General features: G+C 34.2%; 1 pseudogene; it reads right to left on the minus strand.

Moving 5' to 3' along the window:
* Nucleotides 1-798: 798 nt before the first annotated feature.
* On the minus strand, nucleotides 799-1,067 carry LOC115272275 (annotated as a pseudogene).
* Between the last annotated feature and the right edge of the window lie 17,485 nt (nucleotides 1,068-18,552).

The raw sequence follows: 18,552 nt of genomic DNA on the forward strand, positions 1-18,552 counted from the left end.
TTGTTTGAAATGCACTGGAAGAACTATAAAACACCTATTAATTTTATTTCTAAATTCTCAAATTCTTCAGATACACTATCAGTTTATTTTTTGCTTATTGTTTTTCTGGGTCGTGTTTATCTATTTATTCGTTGCCTAGAGCCAGTTCTCCCTGGATTCTCCATCTTCGAGCCCCAGTGTGGACTTCCTACTCTGTAGGCCCACCATATTACCACCCTCCTGATTTTCTCTTTGCTTTCACCCTAGGGCTCTTTTTCTCCATTTTTAATATTTGTTCCCATGTGTAGTAGGCGTCTGTGATTTTATTTGGTGCCCAGTGGCTAAATCCTTCCAATGAGTCTGACTCCCAGTGTACAAGGTGAAATTGGCCTTACAACAAGAGTTGCCCTTACAACAAGAATATGGTACCTGGTCTGGTTTTCATGAATCAGATCCATCTACTCTAGACCTCGCTTCAGAAGCTGTTGGCACAAACAGAAAGCAGGCAGCTCAATCCAGTTGTGGCAGTAGTAGTAGCAGCAGCAGTCTGTTGCTGACGGTATTGGCAGTACAGTCTGACTGTTCATGCCCAGCTGGCAGTGGCATCTGTGTCCACACAGCTTAGAAGACTAATCATAGGTATTAGTTTTGGCTCATGCATACCTTTCTGGAACTGCTATTAATATAATAGTAGATCGCCTAAGTTTTTTTTCTTTCTATCCTATCTCTTAATTACCTTTTTATTTTTTATTTTTTAAATTTTATTATATAAATTAATCCATTTATTATAGGCCAGCAATGTTTCAAATGCTGAAGCTTCTACTGGTTTTTCAACTCCTTCAGTCTCCTGATGGCTGACTTTACTGTGATAGTGGAAGTGGTGGTGTAGGTCGAGGCAACACCGGCTACGGTTCTCATGCAGGAACCACGATGCCAGATCTCCACAGCTCATCTTTTCATCTTTGTTTTGTCACAGAACGAGCAAGTATACTTGGCCTGCTGGCTTATTTCAGCCGGTGCCTGAGGGAGGCACCATAACGGGTCCTGTATTTACCGACAATTCTGACATTCTTGGTGTGTTTAGCCATGTCACCACAGACTAGGTTCACGCCCAGAGGACCCCTTTTTCTTTTTTAATGGTGAGGGGAGCAGTGTTCTTTCAGAGAAAGAATTTCAACTTTCAGCCCTACTATGGTTTCTTACATAAATTTCAACATTTATATTTTTATTTTTAAACAATGCTTTATTTGTCTCCAGTTACCTCTTTATTACCTTGGTATTGGTACCATGTTATTATTGGTTTATGGATATGACATCTTCCCTTAACTCTCTAAGCATTTTATTTATAGATCTTTTTCATTAAAATTTTTCTGTTCTCCTTTACATTGGTTTTGTTTCCTCTGAGTGCCTATTCTCTATAATGTCTTCCTCTTCCATAGTAGAGGTTTCTTTTATATAGGATTCTTGTCTTCTCTTTCATAATTACAAATGAGTTGCTGATTTATAGTAAGTATGTGTAGGCAGGGATTTGGCTAGTGCTTCATAGAATTACCGAGTGATGAACTACATTGCATTACTAAATATTAGATCTCTAGGTCTTTCTAGAGCTTTTCAGTTTTTCTAAAAAGAATCTGCCCAATATCTTCCATGGAGGAATATTCCTGACCACTGATGTTTCAGGTCTAAAAGAGAGATGGAGCTGCAGAGTCTGACTTCCTCTGTGTGGCCGTCCTCTCATTTTTGGTTCCCCGAGTCTCCCCGACTTCTGCTGTGCTGTGTTTTCCAAGGTAGGAATTGTCTGAGTTAATTAACTAAAGAATAAGTCTTGCATCTGGAACAACACCCACAACGTAATCAATATGATATACCTACCACATTAACAAAATGAAGGATAGAAATGATAGGATCATCTCAATAGATACAGAAAAATCAGAAAAAAATTCAACATCCATTCATGATGGCTCGGTTGGTTAAGCATTCAACTCTTGATTTTGGCCCAGGTTGTGATCTCATGGTCCACGAGATTGAGCCCCGCATCAGGCTCTGCTGAAGGAGCCGGCTTGGGACTCTCTCTCTCTGCCTCTCCCCCGTTTGTGTGCTCTCTCTCTCAAAACAGATACATAAACTTTAAAAACAAAACCTCTCAACCAAATGGGTATAGAGGGAGCTTGAACATAACAAAGACTGTATATGGCAAATACACAGCTAATGTCATACTCAACACTAAAAAGCTAAAAACTTTCCTTCTAGATCAGGAACAAGACAAGTATGCCCACTTTCACCACTTTAATTCAACATAGTACTGGAAGTCCTAGCCACCACAATTAGGTTAGAAAAAGATACAAAAGACATCAAGATCAGAAAGGAAGAAACACTATCTCTGTTCACACAAAATATGATGTTTTGTAAAGAAAACCCTGGAGACACTGCCCAAAATTATTTGAACTAATAAATGAATTCAGTAAAATTGCAGAATATAAAATTGGTATACAAAAAGCAGTTTCACTTCTCTACACTGACAATGAATTATCAGAAAGAGAAATTAAAAGAACAATCCCACTTACAGTTGTATCAAAAAGAATAAAAATAAGACACAGATGAAAAAAATTAGAAGATATCAATAATAGGAAAGACATTTCATGTTCATTAATGGAACAATTAACACTGTTTAAATGCCTACACTACCCAAAACAATCTTTGGAATCAATGATTCCTTATCAAAATACCAATGGCATTTTTCATAGAAATAGAAAAAACTATCATAAAATGTATATGGAAGGACATGAGACACTGATTAGCCAAAGAAATCTTTAAAAAGAGCACAGCTGGAGGAATCACACTTTCTGATTTCTAACTGTATATATAATATTATATTACTAAAATATATATAATTAGATTAAGTGACATAACATATAGTTATATATTATAGTAACCTAAACAGTATGGTATTGGCATAAAAACAGATACATAGATCAAGAGAACAGAATAGAGACCTTAGAACTAAACTCATGCATATATGGTCTATCAATTTATAGCCATAGAGCCAAGAATGTACAATGGGGAAAGGACAATCTCTTCAATAAATGCTGCTGATAAAACTGGACTGTTCCATCAAAAAGAACAAAACTGAACCACTAACTTTCATCATATAAACAAAAGGAAACTCAAATGGATTAAAGACTTGAATATAATACCTGAAACCATAAAACTCCTAAAAGAAAAAGGGGGGTAACCTACTTGACACTGGTCTTGGCAATAATTTTTTTTTTTACTTAACACCAAAAGCAAATAAAACAAAGGCAAAAAAAAAAAAAGTGGGGCTACATCAAACCAAGAATCTTCTGTGCAGCAATGGAAACATCAACAGATAAGGCAACCTACTAAAAGGAAGAAAATACTGCAAATCACATATCTGATAGAGAACTGATATCTAAAATATATGAAGAACTCATACAAAAAAAGAACTTATACTACTTAATAGCAAATGCAGAAGGAGGAGGAGGAAGATATGGAGAAGGAGAAGAAGGAAGAAGGAGAAAAGAAATAGTTTATTTAAAGAATGGTCTGAGGAACTGAAAAGACATTTTCCAAAAAATATATGCTAATGGCCTACTGGTATATGAAAAGATGCTTAACATAATTAATTATCAGAGGAATGCACACGAGATAACACCTCACACTTACTAGGATGGCTGTTATCAAAAAGACAAGAGATAAGTGTTGACCATAATGTGGAGAAAAGGGACCAATGTAGGTGGGAGTGTAAACTGATGCAGCCACTGTGGAAAACATTATGGAAGGTTTTAAAAAATCAAAAATAGAATTACCATATGATCTAGTAATTCCACTTCTGGGTACATATCAGAGGAAACAAAATCATTGTCAAACAGACATTGCACCTTCATGTTCACTGCAGCATTATTTACAATAGCTGAGACATGGAAGCAGCATAAGTAACTGTCAATAGATGAATGGATAAAGAAATAGGATATATAATTAATATAAATAAAATAAAATAAAATGCATGTATAATAAATATTAGTCATTTTAAAAAGGAGGGGCACCAAGTGGCTTGGCAAGTTGAGTGTCTGACTCTTGATTTCAGCTCAGTTCATGATCCCAGGGTGGTGAGATTGAGCCCTGTGTCAGGCCGTATGCTGAATGTGGAGTCTGCTTACGATTATCTCTCTCTTTTTCTCTCCCTCTGCTCCACTGCCCTGATCTCTCTCAAATAAAAATAAAATAATTAAAAGAAAGGAAATCTTGCCATTTGTGACAATATGGCACTTAAGGGCACTATGCTAAATGAAATAAGTCAGACAGAGAAAGATAAATACTATATTATCTCACATGTATGTGGAATCTAAAAGAAAACAAGAAAAAAACCTCAAACCTATAGAAACAGAGAACAGACTGGTGGCTGCCAGAGATAGGTGTGGGGGTGAGAAAATTGAGTGAAGATGGTCAAAAAACAGAAACTTTCAGTTTTAAGACAAATAAGTTCTAGAAATGTAATGTATGGTATGGTGACTATGGTTAACAATATTGTGTATTTGAATGTTTCTAAGAGAATAAATCTTAAAAGTTCTCATCACAAGAAGAATAATTTGCAACTAGATGTGGTGATGGGTGTTAATTAAACTTATTGTGATATCATTTCACAATGCGTACATATATCAATTCATTATGTCATACAACACATTTATGCAATGTTGTATGTTTATTATATATCAATGAAACTGGAAAAGATTGTACATAATTAATGTATACAGTTTGATGAGTTTGGAGATAAATATGCACTCATGACACCATCACCACAATCTATGCCATAAGCCTATCCATCACTTCTAAAAGTATCCCCTTGCCCTTTTATTTATTATTATTATATTTTTGTGATAACAACATTTAATATAAGATTTACCTTCTTAGCAAATTTTCAGTATACAACTATAGGCACTACACAGTAGATCGCTAGGATTCATTATCTTTTATAAATGAAACTGTTCATTTTGACTAAAACCACCCCAGCGGTATGTGACTGCTTACCTCCAGCTCACGCCTTACTGCTGTTCCACTCCCCAAATCTATAACTTTAGATTTATCATATAAGTGATTCATGGAGTATTTGCCCTTCTACCTGGCTTATTATCACATAGAATAATATACTCCAAGTCCATCCATACTGTTAAAAATAGGATTTCCTTCTCTTTAAAGGCTGCATAATATTCTATTGTATATACTTCATTTTCCTTTAGTTTCTTTCTTCCCCAGCATATGCTTTCCATCACATCATGTTTTCTGTGTTCCTTTTATTAAGTTTTTCCAAATGAATTTTGTTAATGTAGGAATAGAAGAGATGCTTAGAACTATCCAGGATTTTGGTTTTGGTTTTGTTTTAAATTTTGTTTCCTTCCCTCCCCCTCCCATGCATATGTTTCATGCAACTTCCATTAACTTTGGTATAAAACCACCCACCAGAGCTGTGGTATCAGGAAAATAAATAATACTGCTTCTTACAAAAAAAAAAATAAATAAAAAATAAAAATAATGTACAAGGATTCCTTAGACTCTGTGCATCCTTGCCAACATTTATCCTTTTCTTTTAATAATCCCCATCCTAACAGGAATGAAGTGGTATTTCATTTGTTTCTATTTACATTTCTCTGAGGAGTAGTTGTATTTAACTATCTATCAGCTTTGGTTGTGTCATGTTTCCTTGTTTCTTTGTAATCCATGTAAATTTGCACAGATGTTTGTACATTTGAAGAAGTAGTCACCTCTTCCTTACTTCACAGAGTGGCTTACTTAGAAAAAAAGAAAACAAACAAACAAACAACAACAAAAAAACCACTTTATAATAGTCAACGCATTCAGACATTCTGGGAAGGCTGGCTGGTAGGGTGCACAGACAGGTAGATAGTCAGAGTCTATGGGTGAGTGGACCTGGTGTCAAGGTCTATGGGCAGGCTCAGGGTCAGGAGCCAAGAGCTAGCAAGCCCACAGCCTGGGTGCGTTACTCCACAAGAGAACCCCTGGCTGAAAGGATCTCTCTTATTGCTTACTAGAGGGCACAGGAGGAGTGATTCAGGTAAGTATATATGTGTGTATAGATATGTGTGTGTGTGTGTGTATAATTATATATATATAATTTTGCCATCTTTTCTCTACTACAAATCTAAATATCAAACTCCTAAAAGCTAATCTTCCTCCTTCTTTTCTTACTTATACTATCTAGATTTCCTCGTTCAATATAATAGCCATTAGCCACATGTAGCTATTTAAATTTTAGTTAACAAAGTTAAAAATTAAGTTCCTAAGTCATATCAGGTATATTTCAAGGGCTCAGTAGCTACTGTATTAAACAGCACAAACGTAAGAACAATTTAGCTATTGTAGAAAGTCATACTCAAAGGTACTGGGTAGTTACCCAAAAAATATGAGAACACCAATTTGAGCTACTGGGTAGCTCAGTTGGCTAAGCATCCAAATTTGGCTCAGGTCATAATTTCATGGTTTGTGAATTTCCCCCCTGCATTGAGCTCTCTGCTGTCAGCACAGAGCCTGCTGTACTGTATATATATATATATATGTATATACACATATGCACACACACACATATATATATACACACAATGGAATATTAAATATGTATACACGTATATATACGTATACACCACTTCTTCTTTAGCCATACACACACTCACACACACACATAGATATGCACAATAAAATATTATTCAGCCATAAAAAAATGAAATCTTGCCATTTCAACAACATGGGTGGAACTAAAGAGAATGATATTGAGAGATAAATCAGAGAAAGACAAAAATACCATATGATTTCACTCATATGTGGAAACTAAGATCAAACAAACAAGTAAAGGGGAAAAAAAGACAGGGAGAGAGCGAGAGATAAACCAAGAAAGACTCTTAACTTTAGAGAACAAACTGATGGTTACCAAAGGAGGGTGGGAGGGAGATGTGTTAAATAGGCACTGGGTATTAAGGGGTGTACTTGTCATGATGCACACAGGGTGATGTATGGAAGTGTTGAATTACTATATTATACACTTGAAATAAATTTAACAGTGTATGTTAACTAACTGGAATTAAAATAAAAACATTAAAAAATGAAAAAAATCATCCTATTTCCTTTCCATCTTTCCTGTCTCTTATTTTAGGAGCTATAAAAGCAAATACAGTAAAATGTTCGTTTGTGAAAATAATTCTTTTTAGAAACATGCTTGTAATCCAAAGCATTTGCTTCTCAAAGCAAATTTCAAGAACCATTGGCTCAGTTGTGATCATGTGACATTCCTCATCACATACTACTGTACTACTCATATTACAAAACATTGCAGGTTTATCAAGTTAAAATTTATTAGACATATTTGCTCATCTTGTGGAACACTCACGGAACAAGTTACTCACAGTCCATGGTTTTACCTTTACTCCCTTTTCAACTTCTCATGCTTCTAGAGATATGGGGATGGCATGATGTCATGGTTTTGACCAATGAAAGAAACCTAATTTGTACTTTTCCCCTTCCCTCTTTCTTCCTGCATTGTCAGTAGGTCATGGCTTGAGCTGGGGACATCATCTTACATTTATAAAGAAGGAATAATTCATAGAGCTGAAGCTAAGAGTTATTTACCTGCAGACTTTTGTTATATGAGAAATATGTCACTATTTAAATACTTTTATTTTGTTTTTCTGTGCTTGAAGCAAAGAACATTTCCAATGAATACTGCAGCCAAATATTCTGTAGAGTAATATATATTTCCACAAAATCTATTGTCTTCCTTAATCCTACTATTCAAAAATGCTTCCCTATACCATTCAGGAAACTCCAATCACAGAACCTATTTACTGTGAGCCTATCCCTCTCTGGGATATAGGCTCTATTAGGTCACAAACCTGGCCTGTTTTCACTGTCACTATATATTCAATGTCTAGAATAGTACCTGCCATAAGTCAGTATTCAATAAATATATGTTTAATAAAAACCAAATCATATGCATATTTGACTTAGGAAAGAGAATAAATATAGACATGAAGACTCTGAAGAACACAAATAGTGAAATGAATTGAAATGATGAGTCACCTAACAAAAACTCTCAAAGAAAATAGAAATGCTCTATTTCCTTTTGGCTGAGAGTTGGGAGTTGTACCTATGGAGGGGAGGGGTGAGACAGAGACCTCTGCTGTGCCTTTGTAAATTCTGGGAGATGTGCTTTTTAAAAAATTAATTTAACTTAACTGTACAGTGCAAATAATATAGGCTACTCTGATAATGATAATATATATACAATCCCTGGCACCTAAGTACCCTAACTCTACCTTCCAAAACATTTTAAGTATGATTAAAACATTAATTTTCCTCATTTCATAAACAAACTGAAGTGTGAAGAATTTGTACTATTTATGTAATATTCACAGCCTCTTAGAAGCTGTGTCAATCCTGGGACAAATCATTGCCTAGAGGATGCAGTTTTATTAGTTTCATGACATCAAAATGTACATTACAAATCGTTCTTTATGACTCCAGTAAATTCACATCTTCCCTCAGATGCCAGAATTTCTTGAAGATCAGTATTAGAGAGATACACAGTTGGAAATGTCCTGTTATACTCTGAGTTATTGTAAATTATCACAGTTTGCTAGGTAGTCATAATTTTGCAATTTGTATGATATAGTGAAACTATTTAGTTCTGTGATAGAGAAGTGATCTATTGCTAAATGTTAGCCATCACCTGAGTTCCACAGTTTATCAGTTATTATTAGTCAAACCATTTATGTTGACACATGGCTCAAACTAATCTAGTACTCACAAAAATTCAAACTTTCTTACATAGTAATCTTATCATGTGTTTTATTTGAATATATGACATGTACCTTTTTATCTATCTACTTGTTTGTCAAAATAGGAAGAAATGAAATTCACTGGTGATACAATTAATTCAGCACTTACCATGTGCAAGACACGCTCTACTGAGTGTTGTAAGGGAAAATAAAGATGAACAAAATATTCCCTGCCATCAAAAGCCTCTAATTCCACAGGAGGAATGATCTACATACCACAAAAATCTGCTATAATGTATAATTCTTTACCCACATAAATATAATGGCTTATTTTAGTGTATAGTAATATATATGATTTCTCCACCATAAAATCATTTCCTCTTTCACAAAACCTTGGACAGTTTCTGTTCCATGAAACCCAGATAGAATATAAATAAATAATATATAATATGCACACATAAATAATATGTATTATAAGTATTCAAATATATATAACATATAGTATTGTATATAATATATAATGTTCCATATAATAAAATATATAAATATATACAATAAGAATATACATATTGTAGGTCATATATATAATGTTCTAGAAACTTGTTTCAAGGATTTGGAAGAAAAATCATAAAGACCAAGCATTAAAAATAATGGTACATCAAATCTTGACATATTTAACTGACCTTTAAAGGCATAACTCTTGTAGGTAAACAGCTCTGATTTTAAATATAAATTCTACCTGTTACTGGTTTGGCAATCTTGGGTACCATACTTAATCCCTGTGATGTTCAGTTTATTTACCTTGCAAATGGGAAATAGTCTACCAGAGTAGTAAATATGTTAAATTATGAGAAGTGTGTAACACAGCTCATGGTACTATTTAGGTCTTCAGTATATGGCAAAAAGGTTATTTCCAGAGGAAATACTGAGCAAAGAAATAGAAGTTAGCAAAACACTGGATGCTATCTTATTCAAATCTGTTAAACCTACAGGTATATATTAGATAAGTTAAGAAAAGTGGACACTAGTTGTTATTGTCTTTGAGAAAGAGGGAAGGGGGGCATATACATATGTTAGCGAGCAATGGGAAATCTTAAATTTTTACGTGACAGAATTGAAAAGGAGGAAGATTGTTTTGGAGTAGGTGCACAAAGGAGGCAAGAAAAAGACTGAAGAGCATGAAACCATTTCATACATGAAATAAAAGTGCATGCAATCTGAGTGAAGGTGTTGGGCCTGAGGAAAAGGACAGAGGCACAGAAGTGTTCAAAGACTATGGGCTTAGTATAAGTTGAATGTGGTCTGGGTATGTGGAAGGGGACAGGCATAAGTCAAAGTGAATGGAGTTTTGATGAGCATATCAGCAAAAATAAGAGACACTGTGATATTAGGAGATGACAATAGTTACTTAAAAATTACACACATTTGACTATTTTTATTCACAAATAAAGCACAGGTAAAATGGAAGTGGCCATATGATCATAGAAAGTAAGTGTGATTTAATAAATAGTATAATACAAAAATTGATGTAGAATATATAGAAAGAAAGGAAAGCTAACATCTGTGTACACATTACCCATTATAATAATGAGAACATCACCAATACGATTTTACTACATGAGATACCTTATTCTGGATGCTTGGATTCAACAATATAACAGAGCCATGCTTTCATGGAAGTTATAGTCAAATAATGGGATGGAAGTATACAAAACGTTTGAATTTTACATAGATGCTTTCCTACTGAATGTGTTCTTCTATAACTTGTATGTTTCACTTAGCATTAATTATTCAAGATGCATCCCTGCTAATGCATTTAGTTGTAGTTAATTTATTTTACTTCTCGAGAGTGTTTCATTATATAAGTAAAATTCAAATTATCTATCTATTCCCATCTGGGTTGTTTTTAGCTTTCTGCTATTTCAAACACCGGTGCTCTGAACATCAGTGGGCATGACTTCTGATGCACATATCCTAGTATTTTTCTAAGGGTAGAATGGCAATTTCACTGGAAATGCAAATCTTCATTCAAATAACTCGATTTTGGGGGGTATTTCCAGTTTTTGACAATTTGATCTGCAAATATTGGTGGTTTTGTTTCTTGCTCCATGATCTGTAAACACTTAATTAGTTTCTTTTCCCATGTGTTCACTCCAATGACAAAATTTCTAGTAAACTGTTAAATGGAAACAGTTTGTAAGCATCTTAATCTTTATTTTTGTAAATAATTTTGGTGTAGGTTTTGATAATCTGTTAAGACTAAAATCTTGAAGTACTTGAAGTACTTTCTATTTTTGCTACTAGACACCGTGAATGGATGTTTATCAAATGCTTTTCTCTGCATCTTTGGTGATAAACACTTTTTCCCCCTCTTTTATTCAATTAATGTGATAGCTTTCATCATTAGATTTCCCAGTGCTAATCCTGTCTTGCCTGCCACAGATAAGCTCTTCTTGCTCATGAATTATGATCTCTTTTATATGTTGCTGTATTTAGCTGGCTAATATTTTGCTGAGAGTTTTACAAATTTATTCATGAAATGATTTACTTGTAGCATTCCTCTTTTATACTACCCTCATAAGGTTTGGTTATCGGGATTATATTAGCTTCATACACCTAATTGAAGAGAGTCCTTTTTTTCTATACCTTTAAAAGGTTTGTATAAAATTTTAATGATCTGTTTATCTAATGTTTTGTCATACACTCCTTTAAATCATGAAGACTGGGGTTTCTCTTTGGAGAATACTTTGGAACTCTGAATCAAACTTAATTAACTTAATGTAATTTTGGCTTTATCCTTTTTTCAGATAGTTCCTAAAAATTCATCACATATGCATTGATTCCTTTTTGTCTTTGCTTTCATTTTTACTCTTGGTGCTATAATTTCCTATTTTTCATTTTTAAGTTTGATCAGAAGCTCTTTAATCTTTAATATTTTATTTCCTTCTTCATATAACCATTTAAGAATATTTCCCTTAAATCATTTCATTCCCATCTTCATAGAAAAAAAGTTTAAATATTAGTCAATTCAGTACTAAACATTTAAAAATTTTATTATGATTTCTCTTACAGTCTACAAATAATTTAGAGTGTTTGTGATAATTTTCAGATGGGGTAAAAGTATCTCACACTTGCTAATTTGTAATTTAACTGCATATTGTTTTTAAAAAGGAGCTATGTGATAAAAAAAAGTTTCACTGTGTTGGGACTTTATGGTTGTTTAGGAACACAAAATATTCTGTATGTGTCTTATGTGTGCTTGATAAGAATGTATTTACTCTGGGGATTCCTGAGTGGCTAATTTGGCTAAGCATCTGACTTCAGCTCAGGTGATGATCTCCTGGTTTATGAGTTTGAGCCTTGCTTTAGGCTCTGTGCTGACAGCTTGGAGTCTGGATCCTGCTTTGGATTCTGTGTGTGTGTGTGTGTGTGTGTGTGTGTGTGTGTGTGTGCGTCTCTCTCTCTCTCTGCCCCCTCACCAGCTCAAACTCTGTCTGTCTCTCTGCCTCTCAAAAATAGATAAATATTTTAAGACAAAAAAATGTATTTTCTCTGATTTTGGTGTACAGTATTTAATATATTTTGATTAAATAAAGCATGTTAATTGCATTGTTAAATTTTTTTATCTGTACTAGTATTTTGTCTGTTTCATTATTAAGAAAATTATGTTGATCATGGCTTGTATAATTTTCTCTCTGCCTCTAGTATACACACACATATAAAATATCTATTACATGCATATTATAAATGTATAGAATATATTTATATATACTAGCAGTAATTCTATCATAAACATATGATTTATATATGTATCATACATATAAACATACATAAATACACTTACATATTTGAGCTTATTTTATTAAGTTGATAAAAGCTTATACTTGCCTATTTTTCTTGGAATTAAATGTGCTATTATTTCATATTAAATTTCCTAGTCCCTAATTATTTCTTTTTTTAATAAGCCTCACTTCGGAACAATTTTAGATATCCAGAAATATTACAGAGATGGTATAAGAGTTCACATATCCTTTCCCAGTTTCTCCTATTATTAACATCTTACATTAGCATGGTGCTTTTTTTTTACAATTAAAGATATAATATTAATATAATATTATTACCTGAGGTCCATACTTTGTTCATATTTCCTTAGTGTTTGCCTATTGTCTTTTTTCCCCCTGTTCCAGGACCACATTACATTTAAATGGCATGTGTCCTCAGACTGCTTGTGCTATGACATTTTCTCAGATATTCCTTACTTGTGAGGACCTTGACAGATGTGAGGAATACTGGTCAGATATTTTGTCTGGTTTTGGGATTTGTTGATGTTTTTCTAATGATTACACTGAGATATGGTGTTTACAGGAAGACTACAGAGGTAAAATGTCATTCTCATCACTTTATATCATGGGTACATACTGTCAACATGACTATAACTATTGAGGTTAACTTTGATCATCTGGATGGGGGGGGTGTTTGTCGGGTTTTTCTATTCTAAAGGTACTCTTCCCTTCCAATTCCATGGTGTTTTCTTTGAGAAAAAGCCACTCTGTGCAGCCCAAAGAGGAGCCATGTTCTCCCCTTTCAAGAGCAAAGTGTCTCCATAAATCATTTGAAAATTTTCTGCAGAGATTTGTGTCTATCCCCTTATTTATTTATTCAATCATATGTTTATATTAGTATGGACTCTAAATAATTATTTTATACATTGGGTAAGAATTTAGTACTGCTTGTTATTAAGAATATTTGCTCAAATTTTTTACACTTTAGCCTTTGGGATCTCTTTCAGTTATCTTCTGTGTGTGTGTTTTGGATATACCTCTATTTACGGATATTTTTTGAATGATTAATTTTATTTTTAAACACTTCTTTATTACTTTACAAGATGACCCAGGTTCATATCGTGCTTTTTTTTTTTTTTTTTTTGGACCTTAATCCTAGAATCAGCCATTTCTCCATGTGGCTTTGTTTTCTTTTATTAAAGAATGATATTAGACGCCTTGTTCTAAGTATGTTGATTTCTCCGTAGTGTTGTTGCTTATAAGCCTTCTACACCGACAAAGCCACAGAATCTTTTTACTGATCAATGACACACACAGACACACAGACATAGCCATCAAAGTAAACATTAGTTTATAGTGATGTCTCTAACTCTAATCCACTACTCCATATATCATTGTAGCCTCTTTCCTTGCTTATTTGTAACCTTCTGCTTCAACAACATGAATGAATACTGGTACACACCATAAGTTACAAATTTATTTAATTGTTCAATTTTAGAATGCATGGATAGTTCATCCCTACCTCCGCAGTAAACAAGTTTGTCAACTAAAATATATTGTTTTGTGGATTTTTGGGTTTGGGGGAGGTTTGTTTGTTTGTTTGTTACTTTTTATAGACTCCACTCACTGCCCAATTTATGTAGTTTAGCACTTTTTCCCCAGACTCTTCTGTGAGATGCTAAATATATTTGTAATACAGTGAGATTCCATTTTGTCCCAATCTGTGCTCCATGCCAGTATCTTCTGACCTCTTACATAAGATTTATAAAATGGCATAACTAAGATTCATACTTTTCACATGGAAGTTCCATGGGTTTTAGTGAAAACACATAGCATCATATACCCACCATTATAAGATCATACATAACAGTTTCACTGTCCCCAAAAGTACCCTGTGTGTCACCTAGTCAACCTTCTATCTAAAGAGAGGAAATGTGTACAAGTAAGTGTAATCCAAACAATGATTACAAATGGAATCTGAGGTATGTTTCTGCATTCCTACTCATATTTTAACTTTTATTACTTATTTTACTTTTTTCTACATTTTAACATGGTTATTTCAATCTTGTATCTGACAATTTTCATATCTTTAATCCTTGATCATCCAAAAGTTTTGTTTCTGTTTACTCCTACTCAGTAATTTATTTCCTTGTGGACATAGTGATTATTACTCTTGTGTTTTGTTATAGCTGGTAGAAGTTCGTCTGTGGGAGCCTGAGAGGACTGACTCACAGATCTGCACTTATTTATTTATTTATTCATTTACTTATCTTTAGTTGGCAGCCCATGCTACAATGAGTGAGACCATTTTATTGTATTTGTAGATTTACATGGCTACATAATCAATGCATGCAGGAATTCCATACCCATTAGAGATTGGGCCAATTATTGTAATTCTTAAGAGGAAATAATTATTATTATATTATATATTACTCATTGCTCTAACTTTATTAAGATACCTTTTGGAGGTAACGCTTGGGACTTTTCTCATTTTCTAGAAATGATTTTAGAGGATGCTTTTCTGTCATTTGCCTAGGATGTAATTATACTAAAAGTATACTATCTATATCTTTAATATATTTTTAACATCATACTTACAGAATACATTCCATTTATTCCTGGGGATCATAAGGACTTTATGTAACCTCTATACAGTCATATCTAGCAGGCATAGAGAAATGGGAATCAGTCTCAAGATCTGGTTGTAAGAGTTATCAGTACACAGATGAGAGCTGGGCTAGAGTTAAAAGTGATCACTAAAGGGGCATTCCTACTTTAAAAAAGTGCAGAGACTATTACAATTCACTGGGACATGCACTACAGTAAACATATACACTAGGTAAGAAGGGCACATAAAGATCTGTCTGACTCTTTTTGCCAGGGAGAGGAAAATTTTTTGTAGATGGTAACAAAACTAGTCTGTTAACATATATGTCAGATATCAATGCTCATTTTCAAAAAGACAGGTTGTGATAATAGTTCTTAAATTGGCACAAAACTGTGTGGGTCTTTATCAACTTTCACATGACCTCTAATATTACTTCTAAGGAAACTTTGTAGTGTTCAAAGGATCCACATTATCTTCCATATCAAGAATTTGGTTATTTGGTTCCTCTTATAATTTCAGCCTTATTTTTTATAAGCTTCCCCTTCAACAAGGCACTCATTTGTCTGTGGACATTTGGGGTTGCTCTTCTTACACATAACTCATCCTCCAGAAAGATCCCTTCAACTTCTCAGGTAGTGAAGTGCCACATTTTCTATGTTTACTTCTCTTACATTGTACATGAACATATTCTTTGTGTTTTTTAGTCTATGAACTTACTCTCCAGTGGCCACAGAAGTATATGAATATTTGGTAATAAATACTTGTGGATTTGAGTGAATGTGTATATGATTAAACTTGGACCATATCACCTACTGGAGTCCTGAAGTAACTGCTCAGAATAAACCCTAAGTAATTAGTATTGGATTAAAGTATACAAATTCTGAGTGACATCAAATATTTAGTAACCGAATAGTGTCAGTAGCTGAACACCAAATGTGGTTTGTGTGACAATAGGGAATGACCTATATTCAGGAGTTGGAAGCCAAAGTCTTAAACAGTTGAATTAGAGACTGGTATCAGGAAAGTAACCATAGAAAGAATCCAAGAACTAAGAAAACAAATTATGCAATAACACTTAAAGCTATACATACCAAACATTTGTTTGTTTAGCAATTTAGGTGGACACAATTTATCTAAGAGCTACTTTTAAAGGGCTGGGCTTTATTACAACATTAAGTTGCATTTCATCTTAAAGGCCTCACATAGTGCCCAACATAACTATATCGGCAAAGTTTCCCCTGTGGTAAAATTAAGACTTTACTGCTCCCAAGAGAGAAAGAACTTCATTAATATTCAGTCTGTGTTCTACAAGCATTGAGTTATATTAAATACTTCTTGAGCAGCCAGCCTTAATGGATGAATCCAGATGAATATAAGAGCATTATATAAAAGGAAAAACAAATCTATTTTACTTACTATGTGTATGAGTCACATAATGATCACACCAGTATAACAGATATTTGAATAAAAGTAAAGCATGGTGTTTAACTTATTTTATTTAAAATTTTTAAAAATAATTTATTTATTTTTGAGAGAGAGAGAGAGAGAGAGAGAGAGACAGCATGAGCAGGGGAGGGTCAGAGAGAGGGAGACACAGAATCCAGAGACAGGCTCCAGGCTCTGAGCCAGCTGTCAGCACAGAGCCCAATGCAGGGCTCAAACCCATGAACCGTGAGATCATGACCTGAGCCAAAGTCAGATGCTTAATCGACTGAGCCACCCAGGCACCCCAAGGTGTTTAACTTATTAACAGATCAAGTCAGACTGAGAAATACTATTACCCTGAGCAGTCTTGTCCTGGGAAATACATCTAACATACATTTCACTCCAATATATATGACAAGATAGTTATTACTCTTTTTTTCCTACTAGGAAATAAGTCTCAGAGAGTTTAGTTAACATGACCGAAGATACACAGTTTGCAGGTACCTTAAATAAGAATCAATTCTGGAATTTTTTTTCCAAAGCCCATTATCACTCATGCAGATGTTGTCAGAACCACTTGCTGCTAAGAGAGAGATAAAGATGAGCACTAAAAAATGATTAATGCATTCAGTGATCAGAAGTCCTCTGGTTACCTTTGAGAGTCTAGTTCCCCTAGAAAAGAAAGGCCAGTGAAACATATTTCAAAAGATTATAGAACCTTTTGTAGAAAGGAATTGCCTAAATATCTAATAATAATGAGTCAGTTTTTCCAGCATTTAAATTCTGCATTTTTGGGGGCGCCTGGGTGGCTCAGTCAGTTAAGCATCTGGCTTCTGGCTTTGGCTCTGGTCATGATATCACGGTTCATGAGTTCGAGCCCGTGTTGGGCTCTGCGCTGATAGCTAGCTCAGAGCCTGGAGTCTGCTTTGGATTCTGTGTTTCCCTCTCTCTCTGACCCTCCCCTGCTCATGCTGTCTCTCAAAAATAAATAAAAAACATTAAAAAATTAAAAATTAAAAAGATAAATTCTGCATTTTTTGAGAGAATGTTTCATTAATTTTTGAAACTACTGGAAGAATCCTGAGACCAAGGGTTCTTTTGAACACTCCTGATCCTCCATCAGAAGCATGCAGATGCAAAAAGTGACCAGCAAGGAGCTCCTAGCTCTAAAAGCTGACTTTGAGACTATGGTTCAAACTCTGAAGGTATTAGGCATGAAAAATAAATGAGCTTGATGAATGTTAAAACAGCCTTTATGGATTAGGAGTAAAGAGCACGGATCCTGAAAGGCTTCTTGAATCAAAAATGGGCAAATGAGTCAAGGGATATGGTCTATAGAAGGAGCAAGCTATCAAGTTAGAAAAACAATCATAGACCAAAGTATTAAAAACGGTAGCCTTTAGGGACCACCTGGGAAAGGATTCATGAATCATTTCTGGAGAATCAGATGGAATGTGACAAGTGGAAGGTAGTAAGGTCTTTAACTTTTATTCATCCATAAATATCTGAGCTTTACCTCCATTGTGTAAGCCAGAGCTGTAAGCCTGTTCCCTAAATATTTCATGAAGAATTAAAAGACTACTTTACCCGTTCAGATTACAACATCCTTTCAGCATGTTTTATGAATTTTATCTTTGTCCTAGTTGGTCAGAATTGTTATAATCTGAAAGTACCATTTTTAGGCTCTGCACACTGTGTGACCCTTTATGCCGTCTATCAAATGGAGATCATACAGATACCTTGTCCAACATGTAATAAATGCTTGATAAGATTTTGAATGCATAATTTCTTAAATGACTTAATGAAACTTGGTAACAAAAATAGCATAATGCCTTGTGCTTGTTATGTGCTCAAAAATGATAGTTGTTAATGTTAATATTTTAAATAAGACAAAGCAGTAAGAGAAATGGAATTATGACACCAGAAAAGTCAGCATCCCTGCTCCATTCATTAGTTT

The sequence above is a fragment of the Suricata suricatta genome, chromosome 11 (assembly GCF_006229205.1).
Source record: "Suricata suricatta isolate VVHF042 chromosome 11, meerkat_22Aug2017_6uvM2_HiC, whole genome shotgun sequence".
Taxonomy (NCBI): Eukaryota; Metazoa; Chordata; class Mammalia; order Carnivora; family Herpestidae; genus Suricata; species Suricata suricatta.